This window comes from Candoia aspera, chromosome 14 (assembly GCF_035149785.1).
Source record: "Candoia aspera isolate rCanAsp1 chromosome 14, rCanAsp1.hap2, whole genome shotgun sequence".
In the NCBI taxonomy this organism is placed as follows: Eukaryota; Metazoa; Chordata; class Lepidosauria; order Squamata; family Boidae; genus Candoia; species Candoia aspera.
The window spans coordinates 12,104,298-12,118,616 of record NC_086166.1 but is presented as its reverse complement, the minus strand read 5'-3'; the positions used below and the strand labels follow the sequence as shown (position 1 = coordinate 12,118,616).

Genomic DNA, 14,319 nt, shown 5'->3' with positions numbered 1-14,319 from the left:
TTCATTTTAAATTTCAATGGCATCACATGTCTTAAATTTGGACTATGATTACACTCCCATTTCTGGACAGTTCTGGGGGCCTAAACAGCTGCATCCATCCATCCATCTCTAGAACTCTCGTGTCTGATACTCTATCTTTAACTGGGCGAAATGGTGCATCGTAGGGCAACAATTTTTGCACCCAGGTACCTCAAATGGGCTAACTTACAGAACGCATCTGAAATCCAGGACCCATGACTCCCCTGGAACAGAAATTTGTCAAATTTTATAAAATATTTTATGACATAAAAATGATCATAGACCACTTTATGACATAGTTCAAAATGTCACAAAACATTTCCTGCAGTCAACTCTTGATGTTTGACTGGGCTACACAGTTCAACATGGGCTACTTTCAAGGCAGGTCCATCTCTGAAGGTCTCCCTGAATTTTTAAGAACTTTTCCAGGGAAGGCAGCACATTAGAAGCTCTGCCCTTCCAGAAGACATTGAGGAATCTGGTAAGGAAATATCTCTGAAGCGATGACCCAACGGGTCCCGGGTTGTCTAGTTGACCCTAAAATTCTATGCAGCTCCACTCCTGGACTGGATTTCAGAAGTGCTTCCTTGCACACAGACCGAACCTAAAGCAGGACCTGGGGGATGCTGAGATGCTCCACCGTGAGACCATAGGGAGGCTTCAGCTGCTCCTCCAAATACCTTTCGCTAATCTGGAGTTGGATTATTTGTGTCAGCCCCACTAGACAGACCAGACCAGGAAATCAGTTCCACAGGAAGGCTAAAACTACTTTTAGTGAGATAATAGAATCTCACAAGTCTGATGGTGCTGTTCCTCCTCCTCCTCCTCTTAATTAAGGAGGTGATACAATGGGAAGAAGGAATAACCTTGAAGAACAGCAGGAAAGGCCACAACCAAGATATGGTCAGATAAGAGAAATATGAGTCTGGGGCAGAAATGTAATGTGAGAAAGCATCTCAGACAGGACCCTCTCCCTAGTTCTTATGAAGATAAAGGGAGGAAGGGGGAAGCACCTTCCGCCTTGCAAGATCCTGTCAATGTAACCTTATAATAAAAGTAGTAGTAGTGTGCATGATTCATTCTCCTTGAAGGGTTGACAGGCATCTGCCTGAGCTGCTTCCAAATGTTATCTTGTTCCTCTAGACTTAAAAAATGTTTCAGTCCCTTTGGCCTAGACAAAAACTCCTGCACATATCTCCATCAAGGTCACCTTCCTTCCTCTCTACGATGTGTGATCCAGCATATTGTGGGAAAGCCAGCCATCATCTTAGCGTGCCGTGCGAACCCTGCACCATGTCACGCCATCAGAGAGTTTATAGAGAATGTTATTGAGCCCACCAGTGGCTGCGTAGAGGTGCCCTTTGTGTGCTGTGCAAACCCAGCTAACACCCTCTCTTCCCTTGGGGGGTGGGTGGGCAGGGAATCCTGCTTTTCACAGGCAACCGCTTGAATGCAAAGGTACTTTCAACTTGCTGGTCACTCCCTGAAAATAAACAGAATTTGAGGCTTGCCTCCCTCCATCCTAAACTCTTTCCCTTAATTGCTTTGACCAAGTGAGGCAAGTCAGAACAAAAAAGGAGGGTTTTTTTGTGTTGTTGTTGCTGCAGATCTGGGGGACCCGTGGTTGGTTGTTTAAGGGTAACTGAATCAGTTTGTCTCAAAGCCAGACATTACTTCGTCTTTCTCTTCCTCCTCCCCTCCCTCCCAGTTTTTTTGACTTATTTCCTTGGCTTTGGCACAACTTCTGAATTCTTGAGGCTGTCTTTGCTCCCTTTTCTGCTCCACCCTGCAGCGAGGAGGTGGCAAAGGGCCAGAATCTGTTAATTTTAAGATGTTCAACACCTCCCTAAGTGGACGGAAGGAGCAGGCAGCTGTATAATCATCCAAAGGGGTGTGTGTGTGGGTGTTCTTTTTCTGCAATGGGGCTCTTTCAGACATGTTCCCTCTACAGATACAAGAAGGGTCGCACACAAGAAAAGCAACTTTTAAAACTGCCACTCCTTGTGCAGACCCATCTCACACTGCTGTTTATTAGGTTGCTCTTCTTTGCCTTCTGGAAGAAACTCAGCAATTTCAGTTATGCCCTGAAGGTACTCAATTTGTGTCTCTCCACCCCCACCCCATTACTGGCAGGGACTGGGCATATTCACACCACACACATAATCTGGAATCAGGGGTATCCCAAAGTTGTGGTCAAAAACAAGATAATATCCACAACAGTGCAACTGAAGCTCTGGCTGGTGTGTGTGTGTTGCATGTGCAACACACACAAAAAAAATGGGTGGAATTTTGATTATATGGCCACAGCCACCCTCTTGACTTTTTGGACCACCCCCTGTGGATACCCCTGAATCCAGTTAATGAATCAGCCCATTTTCTGCATTTGTACCCTCCACTAGGCCATAAATCAATCAAATCCTTCGGGCTCACCCAGCACATTAAGACTAAAAAAGGTTAGAACTCACCCAGTTTAACCTCTTGTGTGAGTAGGGCTGGTCGTCAGTCACTGAGCTGCTGAAGTGTGTGGTGCAAAGCCAGTCCCTCGCCTTAGTTTGATGATTCAGTGCAACTCTAGAAAACTGGGTTAATCTAGTCAACCAGGATTCAGTTAACCAGGGATAACCATGCTGTGGGAATGGAGCCACCAACTCTTGCATTTTGAGGCAATGTCTGAATTGAAGGCAGTGCCTCTCTTTATACTTCTCTCAGTCTTATCCCTGCTCTTCCTTTCTTTGCTGAAGTCTTGATTGGAAGCTCCTTGGGGCTGAGAACTGGGACATTTTAAAGCTGTGTTTCTATTTCAACTTTAAGTGCATTCAGTTGTAACACCCGTAGATCCACTCCCCTTTTTCCTCCTGTTGCAAATCTAGAAGCAATAAAAGGGCACAATACTGGAAGCACCATGGAATTTTCCTGGGTAACTTTGGGGCACTTGCTCCCTCTCAGCCCAGCCTACCTTGCAAAGTTGTTCTTTTGGGAAGAAAAAGGAGGAAGGAATGCTAGACATGCCATCTTGCATTCTTGAATGAAAGATGGGAGAGAAATCTATGAAAGAAATAAACCCTTTTCTTTTCCCCCAAAGGGGGCTTTAAAAGGGATGGAAAGTTCCTGACTACACCAGGCAAGTAAGCAATGCAGTTATATTTGCTCAAGGATGGCTGTTAATGCTGGTGAGAGTCTTTGTCACTTTCCCTTCCTTGCTTCCTCTCTCTTAAGAGTGTAGACTGTATGTTTCTTGGGGCGAAGATCTCACTCCCATGTTATTTCAGGGATTCTCTGCCTTGTATAGCTGGTAACCGAGTTTCAGAAAAAATTACCAATGGCTTTGTAGTAGGTTCTTTCAGAGCAGTGTTTCTCAATCTTGACAACTTTAAGATGTATGGACTTCAACTCCCAGAATTTCCCAACCAGCATGCTGGCTGGGGAATTCTGGGAGTTGAAGTCCACACATCTTAAAGTTGCCAAGGTTGAGAAACAGTGATTTATTCAGTTATGGGCCTGCCCAAAGAGGCTTTCCAGGAGCAAAGTTGGCCTTGGAATGCAGGGATGGATGGACAGACAGATGGACTAGTTGGCTGGGGAATTCAGGGAGTTGAAGTCCACACATCTTAAAAGTTGCCAAGGTTGAGAAACACTGCTCCAGAGGAATGAAAGCCATTTCTACCACCCATTGGTGTTCCCTTGTCCACCTTGGTCTCTTCTGAAGGTCCCTCACAATGTCTCGGCAATGCAGTTAACTGCTGGAGTTTTTGCCCTTAAATATTTATTTAGTAGACTCACTCACTTGTACCCTGATTTGCATCTCTAAAGTATTGTGCGTTGATTGTGAGTTTCCAGGTTGATGAGGTTATTGCAAAAACCAGACATCCATGGCTCATGGGCCGAAAAAAGCAATTGCTGAATTTACACATGGGGCTAATAATGCAGCTTGTTCCTTTTTTTCTTGTGGCATGAAATATGAAGCCAACAATTGCTGCTGGAAAACCCAAGTTGAAAAACTAAAACCAGAGTGAAAACCATCAGCTATTGTAACTATAGACGTTGAAGCATTCCTGCAAATGTTGAATTTTGACCCTCTACAGATAACTGTTGATGCAGGTGATACACATTTTGCTGGGCTCCCATATTGTGCTAAGCCATGATTTCCTTGATCATGTTTTTTTCCTAAACCAATAATTGCTTAATCATGATCATTAGAATACAGTACATCTCTCTTTATATTGAGCAATCATATAAATTGCATAACCCACTTTTTAATTGTGATTGTTTCCCAGATGATTAAGCCAAGATTGCTGAACTGTGATTCTTGCATAAACCACAAAAGGCTTGTTACACATGCTAAGACCAAACCAAATCAACAGCAGCCTGGCTTAGCCAACTGTATGAGTCTAGCTACTGTGTCTTATTCAGTAAACTATGTTTCACACAAGCCGTGGCTTAGCCCCATGTGCAAACCCAGCTAGAATCAATCTCAGTTAGGCACGACATGTATACGCTTTGGTGCTACCACCTCCCTTCTGTCCCAAGGAACCCATGAAAGACGTGCTCATTGGACTGGGAACTTGTCCTGCCAACTCATTATCCATAGATGCTGTGGGTTTTTAATCTGCTGTTCATTAATCATCATTCTTGGCGAACAAGAGACTGTAAATACCTCTCTGTGATTTTGGGGAATGATAAAGGAAGGGACTATGATTCATCAATTCATAAGTGTGTTTATACTCTTGACAGGCAGATCGTTTTTACCCTTGGCTTAAGAAAGCTCTGGGGTTTGTTTTTTCAACTCCGCAATGATTTATGCCCTGCTTGGAAAGCACATAAGGCTGCAAAATGCAGGAAGCACATTCTCCCACCTGCGGAAGACCAGGGGGAAGGAAGGGCTTTTGACCATCTGTGAGTGCCTTACTCATGCCCTGGGGCTGCTGGCTTCCAGGTGAATGGATCCTTGGCACCCTTCAACTACCCTGTCCATATGATAAACCCAGGTTCTGGAAGATGCTCTGTCCCATGGTCCTTGACATTGCAGCAGGCAAGGGTTCAAGGTTATTCTGGAAAAGAGAGGTTTTCTCCAACACTGCTATTGTCACCGGCAATTAGACAGTGTTTCTCAACCTTGGCGGGAATTCTGGGAATTGAAGTCCACACATCTTCAAGTGGCCAAGGTTGAGAAACACTGAATTAGAGAGTGTGAAATGGCAGTTTATGCAGGAGAGGACATTTTTGTGTACATGTGAATGGTATGGCAGGAAGCATTCTTTCTCCCCTTAAGAGAGATCAATTTGTGTAGATCTTGGAGAAAGAAAAGCAACTCAAACAGCTTGCAGGAACCAATGATACCAATATCTGGGTTAGGTTGCACTTCCCTGGCATCTGACCCATCATTAATGGTTAATCGTTTCCTGAGTTTGCACAGAACACACAGAACTGCCTCGGCAAGGTTCACACAACACACCAGTTTCAATGCAATTGGCTAGTTTGTGGTTTGCAGTGGTAGGTGATCTTGGCCTCTCTCTTTTCAGCTCCTTGTTTTGTCTGCCTGGTTTTGTTCTAACAGAACCTGTTTCTTCAACTGGCATAGCATATCGGTGCTAATAGCTGCCTAGAATATAGTGTGATGGGAAATTGAGAACTGAGAAATTGAGAAATCAATAAAAACGGAAGTGGTGGTATACTGTGGGTAGGGATTGGAGAAGGGGGATTTGTAATGGGCTGTGAGAATAACCTTGAGAGACAGGTGGAAGAGCTGTAGCCAAGACAATGGCTACAGCTATAAATGAAATAAACGAGATAAATGAAATCTGAGTCTGGGGCAGTACTGTAATCTGAGAAAGCATCTTAGATGTGACCCTGCCTAGTTCTCTTGAATGTAAAAACGGGAGAGGCACAGACTTGCAAGTTTCTGTTACTGTAACCTTATGATAAAAATAGTATTAGCATTCATAACTTTGGTTTCCTGGTCTGGACTGCCTTGGAGGGCTGACAGGACTGGTCTTTCCAAACAATCACTGGGAGAGTCTAGCCCCTGGTGATGCCTCTTCCATTCCTCTGTTCAGCCCAACTTGAGACCTCAGAGTCATTTTTCCAGGTAGGAAAACATGTTTGCATCTGGTAGCTGCCACCTTCCTTTGCTATATTCTTCCTAGCTGACATGATGGAGTGGAGTAATGGGCATCTTCAAATGTCTTAGTCAGACGGCATTCGGTACCTGAACTAGGATATATCTTGACCTCCTGGCCTACAAGATAGAAATGGAAATTCTGTCTCTTGGAGGTTGGCCTGTCTTTTCCATCATCTGTAGCAAGGGTTGTATTTGCATGCTGCTTAGGGGGAACTTGCTCATGGCTGTCCCATTTTACTTTTTCTGCCCCCCTTTCTGTGGATGGTTTAATTGTGGTGTGTTGAATAAACCACAGTTGGTGTCAGTCCTACTAGGCAGACCAGACCAGGAAATCAACTCCACAAGAAAACTAGAACTAAATTTATTGAGACTGGTATAATAGCAATGTCTTGCAAGTCTGATTCTGTTATACCTCCTCCCCCTTCTTACACTCCAGTGAATCAGGGAGGCATTTGGCTGAGTCACTTCTGAATATTACGTTGCTTCCCAGGACTTAAAGAACATTTCAACCCTCTTTGCCTAGGTAACAGTTCTTGCATATTTCCATCAAGGTCATGTCTCCCCTTCTCTACAGTTGGTTGGGTTCTCATTCCATGCTAAGCCAAGAACTACTGTATGGTTGACAAGCCACAATGGCTGGGTTTTCATAAAACCAAGCAAGCCACATTTTGGCTCAGTGGGATGTGTGCATTTATAAAATAAAATGAAATAGAAAAATAGAAAATGGCTCTTTTATGTGCTGGATTGAAAAGGAAGGTCTTTCCTTTATGAATCATGCCATGGGCATCCTGTGTCCCCCTTGAAGGTTTCTTTCCGAGTGTTGTCACAGAGCCGTATTTACATACACCAAACTTCGGCAAGTGATGGGCTGAAAAATTCTCCTGCGTTCAGTGGGGTGAAAGAGGATTTGCTTTTGAAACTTCTTTCAAAGGAGAATTTCAGTGGAGCAACCCTGGGTGGATTTCTGCCATGGTGGCCTTGCATTTATTTAGTGATGAGGTTGCCAAGGAGTGTCTGTAAGAGTGGCCTGTCTTTCATGGCCCAATACTTTCTTCCATAGTCTTTCTCCTTGGCTTCCTAGACTTCCATTAAATTTCATGGGAAGATCTCAGGAAGAAACTCTTTCTGAGGAACCTTCTCAGGGTTGATGCTCCTCCTTCCTTGCAAAAGGAGACCCTTGCCAAATCCTTGAGGAATCTCTCCTTCCTGTGACAAAACCTTCCATCCAACTTCCATGCCTACAGCTTAGGTTACATCTTTGTCCACGTGTATACACACGCATGCAGTGTACGCACACTGGCTGTACAACAAGCCACCAAGAGAAACCAGAGACCAAAAATCCGTCCTCTTGTCCTGAGGGCCCAAGACTGGTTGGTCTCCCTTTAAGAGCCACATCCGGTAAAGGCATCCAAGATTCTCAGCAACTGTTGCATCACCTCTCCCTGAATCTCTCATGCAACCCTCTTTACCAGCCTTTTCCTCCAGTGTCCATTTAGTAATGGACAGAGAAAAGTCATTCCCAGGAGCCTCTGTGGGTTGGAGTCCTCTCTTGGCCCTGTTGGAGAAGGTGGCCTAAAATAAGGAAGTTAGGAAATGGTGAATGCTTGGGAAGAGGAGAGGCAAGAACTGTTAGGGTGTGTCAGGGTAAACACCGCCAGGTGTCTTGCCCTGCCCAGACACTCACTGTCAGTCTTGGAAGCTCCCTGGCTGTCAAGCTGTCCTTCTGGCCATCACTGATCCTTTACTTGCTCTCTGTGACCAGACAAGGTGAAACCAGAAAGAGGAGCTTCATTCAGTTGCCTGGTGCTTCTTCATTGGACTTGGCCAAGAAGGAAAGGGCAGCGGTGACCAAAGCAGGTTGGTGTTCCCACCCCGAAAACCCTAGATCTAGGCAGGCAGGGTCTACACAGGGAGTTAAAAATGTTAAGATGGTGGCCACAACCTCATGACTGAAAGCCCTCCCTCCATTTTTTACATGTGTCCATCATTCTGACTTTTTAAACTCTCCCTGTGGATGATCCTGGATCTAGAGGTGGCATTGGTTTAATATTTTTGTTCTGGGGAAAACACTGAACATTTGCATTGTAAAAATATTCCTATCTGAAGTGAGGCATTTCTGGAATTTAAGGGTGGTGGCCCACCAGTTGTGGTAGACTGCTTGAGTATGAACTTTAAAAGACGCACAAAGAAACCAGCTTTGCTTGGTTTCACCTCTGGGGGTTGGGTGACCCCAACCATTCAGATTTCTAGCTTACTGTATTATGCCAAATCAGTCAATTGTGGTTTATTCAGCAAACCACAATGAATGAGCTTAGTTCCAACCATATCAAGAAACTGCTTTCTCTCAGGTTGGACTATGATCCTGTTGATTCAATCTACCAATGTGGTTTGCCTAATTATAATTAGAAAAATAAATCGCAGTAGGTTCACCAATACATGAAACCATAAATCAGAGCTTACAAAACACAAGAACTGGGTTCATGCAACACTCGGATCAGCAAACAAGCATGATGGCTTAAACTCAGTCTCTCTCCCTGACCAGTCGTATTTCTTAACTCAGGTGCTTGCTTCCATCTTGTGGAATAAAAGCAGAAATTAATCTCTCTGAATAGGATCCAAATCTGCATGGAAGTTGCAAGTATTGATGAACAAGTATAAAAGATTACTATCAGTTAAACAGAAAGGCATTACACTTTACTAGAGTGGTAAGACTGGGATCAGATGACCTAGTTGCCCAGATGGGGAAGGTCACACCTCCCCTCTTCTTCCATTCTGATGACCCTTTACGTTTTGGTAGCACCAGAGAAATGGTAACCTGGGTTACCATTTTTGGCCAGCTCTGGAAAAGCAGAAGAGAAAGGGATTGTAGAAGAACCCTCCCGGTGGAGCGTGGTGGGCTAGCTCTGACTTAGAAATGAGGAGGTCAGAATGCGGGTGTGGGTGTAAACGTCCTGCTCTGAAGAATCCTCTCTCCAGCAGTCTCCAACCCACTTGGCTTCCACGTTCAGTCAGGACTGAACTTCTCCTATGATCCATGTGACTTTCTCAGCAGTGGTGCTACCAAAAAGATCTGCCCTCAAGGAACTTTTAGAAAATTTATCTTTCCCCTGAAGACATTCAGAGAAATTGTCCACCCAGGAACAATTGGTGGAGAGTTTTGAAAAGTCTGTTGTGCCCAGCTTTAATCTCAAAACCGGGCCTGGACTGGACAATTCTTCTAACAGAGGCCAAATGCTCACTCTGTTTCCAGCAGTATCTGACCTCTAGGCCTGAATTTCCATGCAAGACCCACCCCATCAATGTATCAATTGTACCTTTTATGTGTAATCCTATGGCTGCTGCTTTAGGATGGCTGAGGAATTAATCCCAAAAAACCTTGTTATGAACTGGCCTGCTGGCCATCTTCCTTGTTCTACTGAGCAGATTGGAAGTTAGACATCTCTTGTTTTCCTTATTTCAAACACCTTACTTTTAATTCTGTGGGCAAAATACCTCTTGGTTTTTTGAGATGGAGTTGACAATCCATCTTGGTCAATCATTTTCAGCATTAGGAGGACAGCTCTGTAGGAACAGCTTAGCCTCTGTCCCCACAGAGTTTCAGAAGGTGGCAGCACCTGGCTGATCTTCTCTGAGCCTGGAAGCTAAGCAGGATGGGACCTTGTTAAGACCCAGCTGAGAAACCACTCCCAAACCCCAGGGTTATAAGCTAAAATGGGAAGTCAAAAAATACTCCAGAAGAAGGGAATGACCAACCAGTTGTGTTATTGCCAAGCAAGTTGCTTAGAAGTGTCCACATAGCCACCAGCTCAAGTTGAATAGGACTTTATTTTCTTATTCCCATGAGGCTGGCCTTGTCTCACCCCCGGGCTGTGATTTGTTCAGCCTTGGCTTGCTGTTTCTGTACCACGAACACCCTGGCAGCCTCTGTATGTGAACTGGTGAAGACAGCCAGGAAGATATGGTGATGCTGACAAGTTATTTTGTTGCCATGACAAGAATCAGTCCTGCTAAGGAGCGATGGTCCCGCTAAGGAGTAAGGAAAAGCTCATAATCCTGGAATTGCAGACTCCCTCTCTCATCCATAGCTTCTGCCACTTTTAGCAATTTCAGTGGCAGCTTGGGGTATTCCCTCCACGCCCATTCCTGTAGCTGTCATGCTTTCTTAACCATGCTCTCTCTACAACTCAGCGCTCTCAAGAGGAAGAAGAAACCACAAGCAGAAAGCACCAAATTGGACTCGAAACTTTACACCAAGAAAAATCCTGTGGAGCTTGCTCCTTGGGACGTCTCTAAACTTACCGTGAGGTGGCCAAACTGCAGGTAACCTTGGCAGGAGAGGTAACTGCTGGAATCATGATGTCCTCGGTGTTTGCTGTGGAGAGAATGGGAGCAGGATTGTGCTACTTTCTCTGTTTGACTTCATCTTCAGTGAAGCTGTAGATGACACTGACACTCTAGATAAGTTTTTCAAGATGAATATTAATTTGTTTTAATCCGTTCAATTGTGTCTGATCCTCGGAGACTGCCTGGACAAGTCCCTGCAGCTTTCTTGGCAAGGTTTTTCAGAAGTGGTTTGCCATTGCCTCCTTCCTAGGGCTGAGAGGGAGTGACTGGCCAAGGTTACCCAGTTGGCTTTGTGCCCAAGGCAGGACTAGAACTCTCAGTCTCCCGGTTTCTAGCCTGACACCAAACTGATTCTGAGTATTAAATAGGAAAGCTCTACAAATCAGGGGCAGAAAATGGCCTGTTGTCTACCTAACTCTCCAGCTGGCAACTAATGATCGGAAGAAGCAGAAACTAGAACTGGCTCCTAATTTAAGGAAGCTGGGCAAAATTCTGCCTGGAAATCTCTCCAGGATTTCCTTTTTTTAGTGTATTTAATGTATATAGAACCTGCTCGCATTTGAAAAAAGTCATGCATCCGCCGATAGTAATTTGATGACTGGGATTCGGGACATGCCATGCCTCTTTTCCAGTGCCTCAGACATAGTATAGATCTGACAAATGAGCTGCCTACATCCAGTGAGGCTATGGCAGAAAAGGTCCCTCCAAGTGTGGTGGTCCAGGACAGGCCTAAACGTCTTGATGGCCCATCAGCTACCTGAAGATGCTTTGTGCTGGATGGAGTGAAGGTATGGTTCATGTTGTGAGAGATTCCTGCTTTACTGGGATGCAATTGACCTGGATATCTCCTTTCCCAATTTCATTTTCAGAATACCACCCCCCTCAACAAATAATTTTACAATAGCAATAATTGTAATATATGTATATATATGTGTATATATATGTATATGTATGTGTGTGTGTGTATATATATAGTGTGTGTACACACACACACACACAATACACACAATATATATACAATATATTGTATATATATTGTATATAGCAATAGCAAATGAGTGTTTGGGACTGTGTGTCATCTGGGTATGAAACACTGACGAGCTGAAATCACTAGAACCAGAAACTCGTACATGTTAAAGACAGTCAAGATTTTTAGAATTTGTTGCAGTGAATATTCCACAAAATGTGGCTCCCTGGCCATTCTGTAACTGAATCAATATGCCATTTGTACTTTAGAACGCTGCTGTTCTAAATTGGCCCTTAATCTATTCAATGCTGGGTTGAAACCTGCCATGTAATTGAGAATTTTTGTTGAATGTTGCTTGGAGGTATTTCTGAGCTGACAAGATTGTTGGATATGTCAAGGGGAGCCAGTGTGCTGGTGTGGTTTTCTGGGATGTGTCTTTCTACCCTGGCTGACCTCACATCCTCAAGCTCTAGAGAGATATTCCCTCTTGGTATTTTCTCTTGGTGCACCCTAAGGGTACCAAGCCAGTTTAGCCATCTCAGGGAAAACATCTATATGGATCATCCTTATGCATAAGTCCAATTATCTTGGGTGGATTGGATTGATCTGAGCATAGCATGTTGAGTGAGCCTAACCGTTGTGCTCTGTAAACCATAATTTATAGCTTACTGTGATCCATGACTGGCCCCCAACCAAGTCTCCTTGGTTTAGTTAAGTCATGATTAAGTAAACCATGGCTCAGTGTGATGTAGCCAACAGGTCACTGTTTAGTGATGCAACAGAGAAGATGCTGAGTTTTCAGCCATGGTCCTTCTACACTCAAGTAGGTTCCTTACCATGAATGCCCAGACCTATTTCTTACCGATTAAGCCAAAGTTGGAAGGGGTTGTCAAGAGGCTATTTCTGTGCTAAGAGGAGGCATCTAAGGATGTTGGAATGCTTGTGACCTGGAGAAATAAAGCACAGGTGAAGTCCTGCAGATTAGCCACCAGTTCTGCTGTCCCCTTTGCTGCAGAAACCGCGGCCACCACCTTCCTCAGCCCAGCAGCCTCCGGATGGGTTGGACTATAATTCCCATTGTCCACAGGCAGCACTGTTGGGGAAGATGAAGATGGTAGTCCAGCGCATCTAGAGGGCATGAGGTTGAGCAAGGTTGCTCAAGCATTTATCCCCGTGGAGGTAGAAAATTTCAAGTCCAGAAAACTGGGTGTGCAAGAGATGAGTGTGTCCTGCAGATTTTGGGGCTGGGGGGAGGATGAGTTTTCTACATTTGTAGCCTATTGTGTGTGGTTTTTATTTTCGTTTTTACTTTTATTTTGGAGGAGGGGAGCCTTTAAAAAGCTCGCTGCACAGTGACCCAGAAGCATAGAATGGTGTGTGCAATTCTCAAATCCAGGAAGGGATGATTCATGCAACGGTTTTGCCATTTGGCCCTCAACTTGCCCCCCTCCCAGGAAGAGCTGCATTTTCTTTTCCTTTTTCTTCAGCACCCCTCCCCCATCTTTCTTTAAAATGCAAAGGACTTGCCTGCTTGGGAGGAGGCGGCAAACATGGGCAGGCTATTGGCAAAGTTCCTGAATGGCCCTGTGTTCCCCCCCCCTTTCACCTTCTGAAGGGGAGAGGGGATCCCAGGAAAGAGGAGGGGAGGGAGGGGGTAGAGACACGATTACCATTCTGATCATGTGTTTGCAGCAGCCTGGTGCGGCTTGCTCGCTCTTGTCGGATCCCAAAAGGGGAACTGACAGAGGGGAGGGGACGCCTGTTTGCTGTAGCACTGGAAGACGGAAGCATGATGGGCGGCTGAAAGCAGAGGTAAGGATGCAGAGCACGCTGCTCACCTCAATTTGGGGTTGGGGGGCCCCCTTGGAGTCACCATCGCTTTCTCTTGGGCTGAAAGAGGAGATACGACCTGGACAAGGGCTGCGTTTTGGAAGGTCGTCTCCCCAGTGAAGGAAGGGTGGGCTGAGAAATCAGGACAGCTGCTGGACCTCGCCTGCATCATCTTTGTCTCTAGGGCCTGTGCTTTTTTCTGGCAGCAGCTTTGTTCTCTAGGGGCAACTGGTCTTCTCCTGCCCCCATTCAGGGTTGGGTGGCGTGGCCACCTTGAGATGAGATGCTGCTGGTGGGTCATCCTGGAGGAGACATCAAGAACATGAAAGGTGGGGTGGGGAAGAAGAGGCACAATAGGGTGCTAAGGCCCAGCAGAGGATGTGTGTTGGGTTGTGTCATGGTTGCAGAGTCCATGCAACCCTGGATAGATTGGTACTCTGATTTTGACCCTCCCTTGCTTTCTTCCTTTATCTGTAGTCGAGCAAGCCACCTTCCCCAGTAGAATGTGCAAAGCCTGGGTGGGCGTGGAGATTCTCCGGGATCCTGGTCCTTCCTTTCTGCTGTCTGTGTTTTTCTGCATCTCTGCAGACTTCCTAGTTGCTAGTTGTCCTCATGGAGAGGTGGGTTTTTAGTTGATGTTAAGTCATCCTTTAAAATGATATATATGGATGGAGGGAGAGGGTGCCCTTTTCGAAGTGGTCTCATTGTTGCAGCGTTTTCATCCTTGCCATTGTGTGATGAAGGTGTCTAGCTGTTTTTTTCTCCTCAAGTCGGGGACAAAGGCCAGGGGACACTCACCTGCACAAAGCCAGAAAGCGAATCCATGACAGAGGAAATGGTGCCAGAATTCATGGTCTCTTTGATCCAAGTCTAGATATAAAATGAGCCCCTTGTATAGCAGACTGGAGGAGGAAGGGAGCGGACATGCATCAATCCAGATTTTAGTTCGCCGACAGAGACAAAATGTTTCTTTTGGGGTTAGTGTTTAGATGATCCGTGGCTTAGCATGATCTGGGATTTAAAAAAAACCATTCCCTTTGTA

At 45.1% G+C, this 14,319-nt stretch overlaps 1 protein-coding gene across 3 annotated transcripts in view; it reads left to right on the top strand.

Annotated features, from left to right (window-relative positions):
* The window catches only part of SEPTIN12 (septin 12), a 75,273-nt gene that overhangs the window by 21,687 nt on the left and 39,267 nt on the right, over nt 1-14,319 (top strand). The window contains exon 1 of one of the 3 annotated variants that reach the window (XM_063315237.1): nt 13,138-13,259. The exons of 1 other annotated variant lie outside the window; for it this stretch is intronic. The gene's annotated coding sequence lies outside the window, so the exon portion shown is untranslated. Of the gene's footprint in view, nt 1-13,137; nt 13,260-14,319 lie in introns of those variants that run through there. One more of the 3 variants, XM_063315238.1, reaches the window with a different exon arrangement.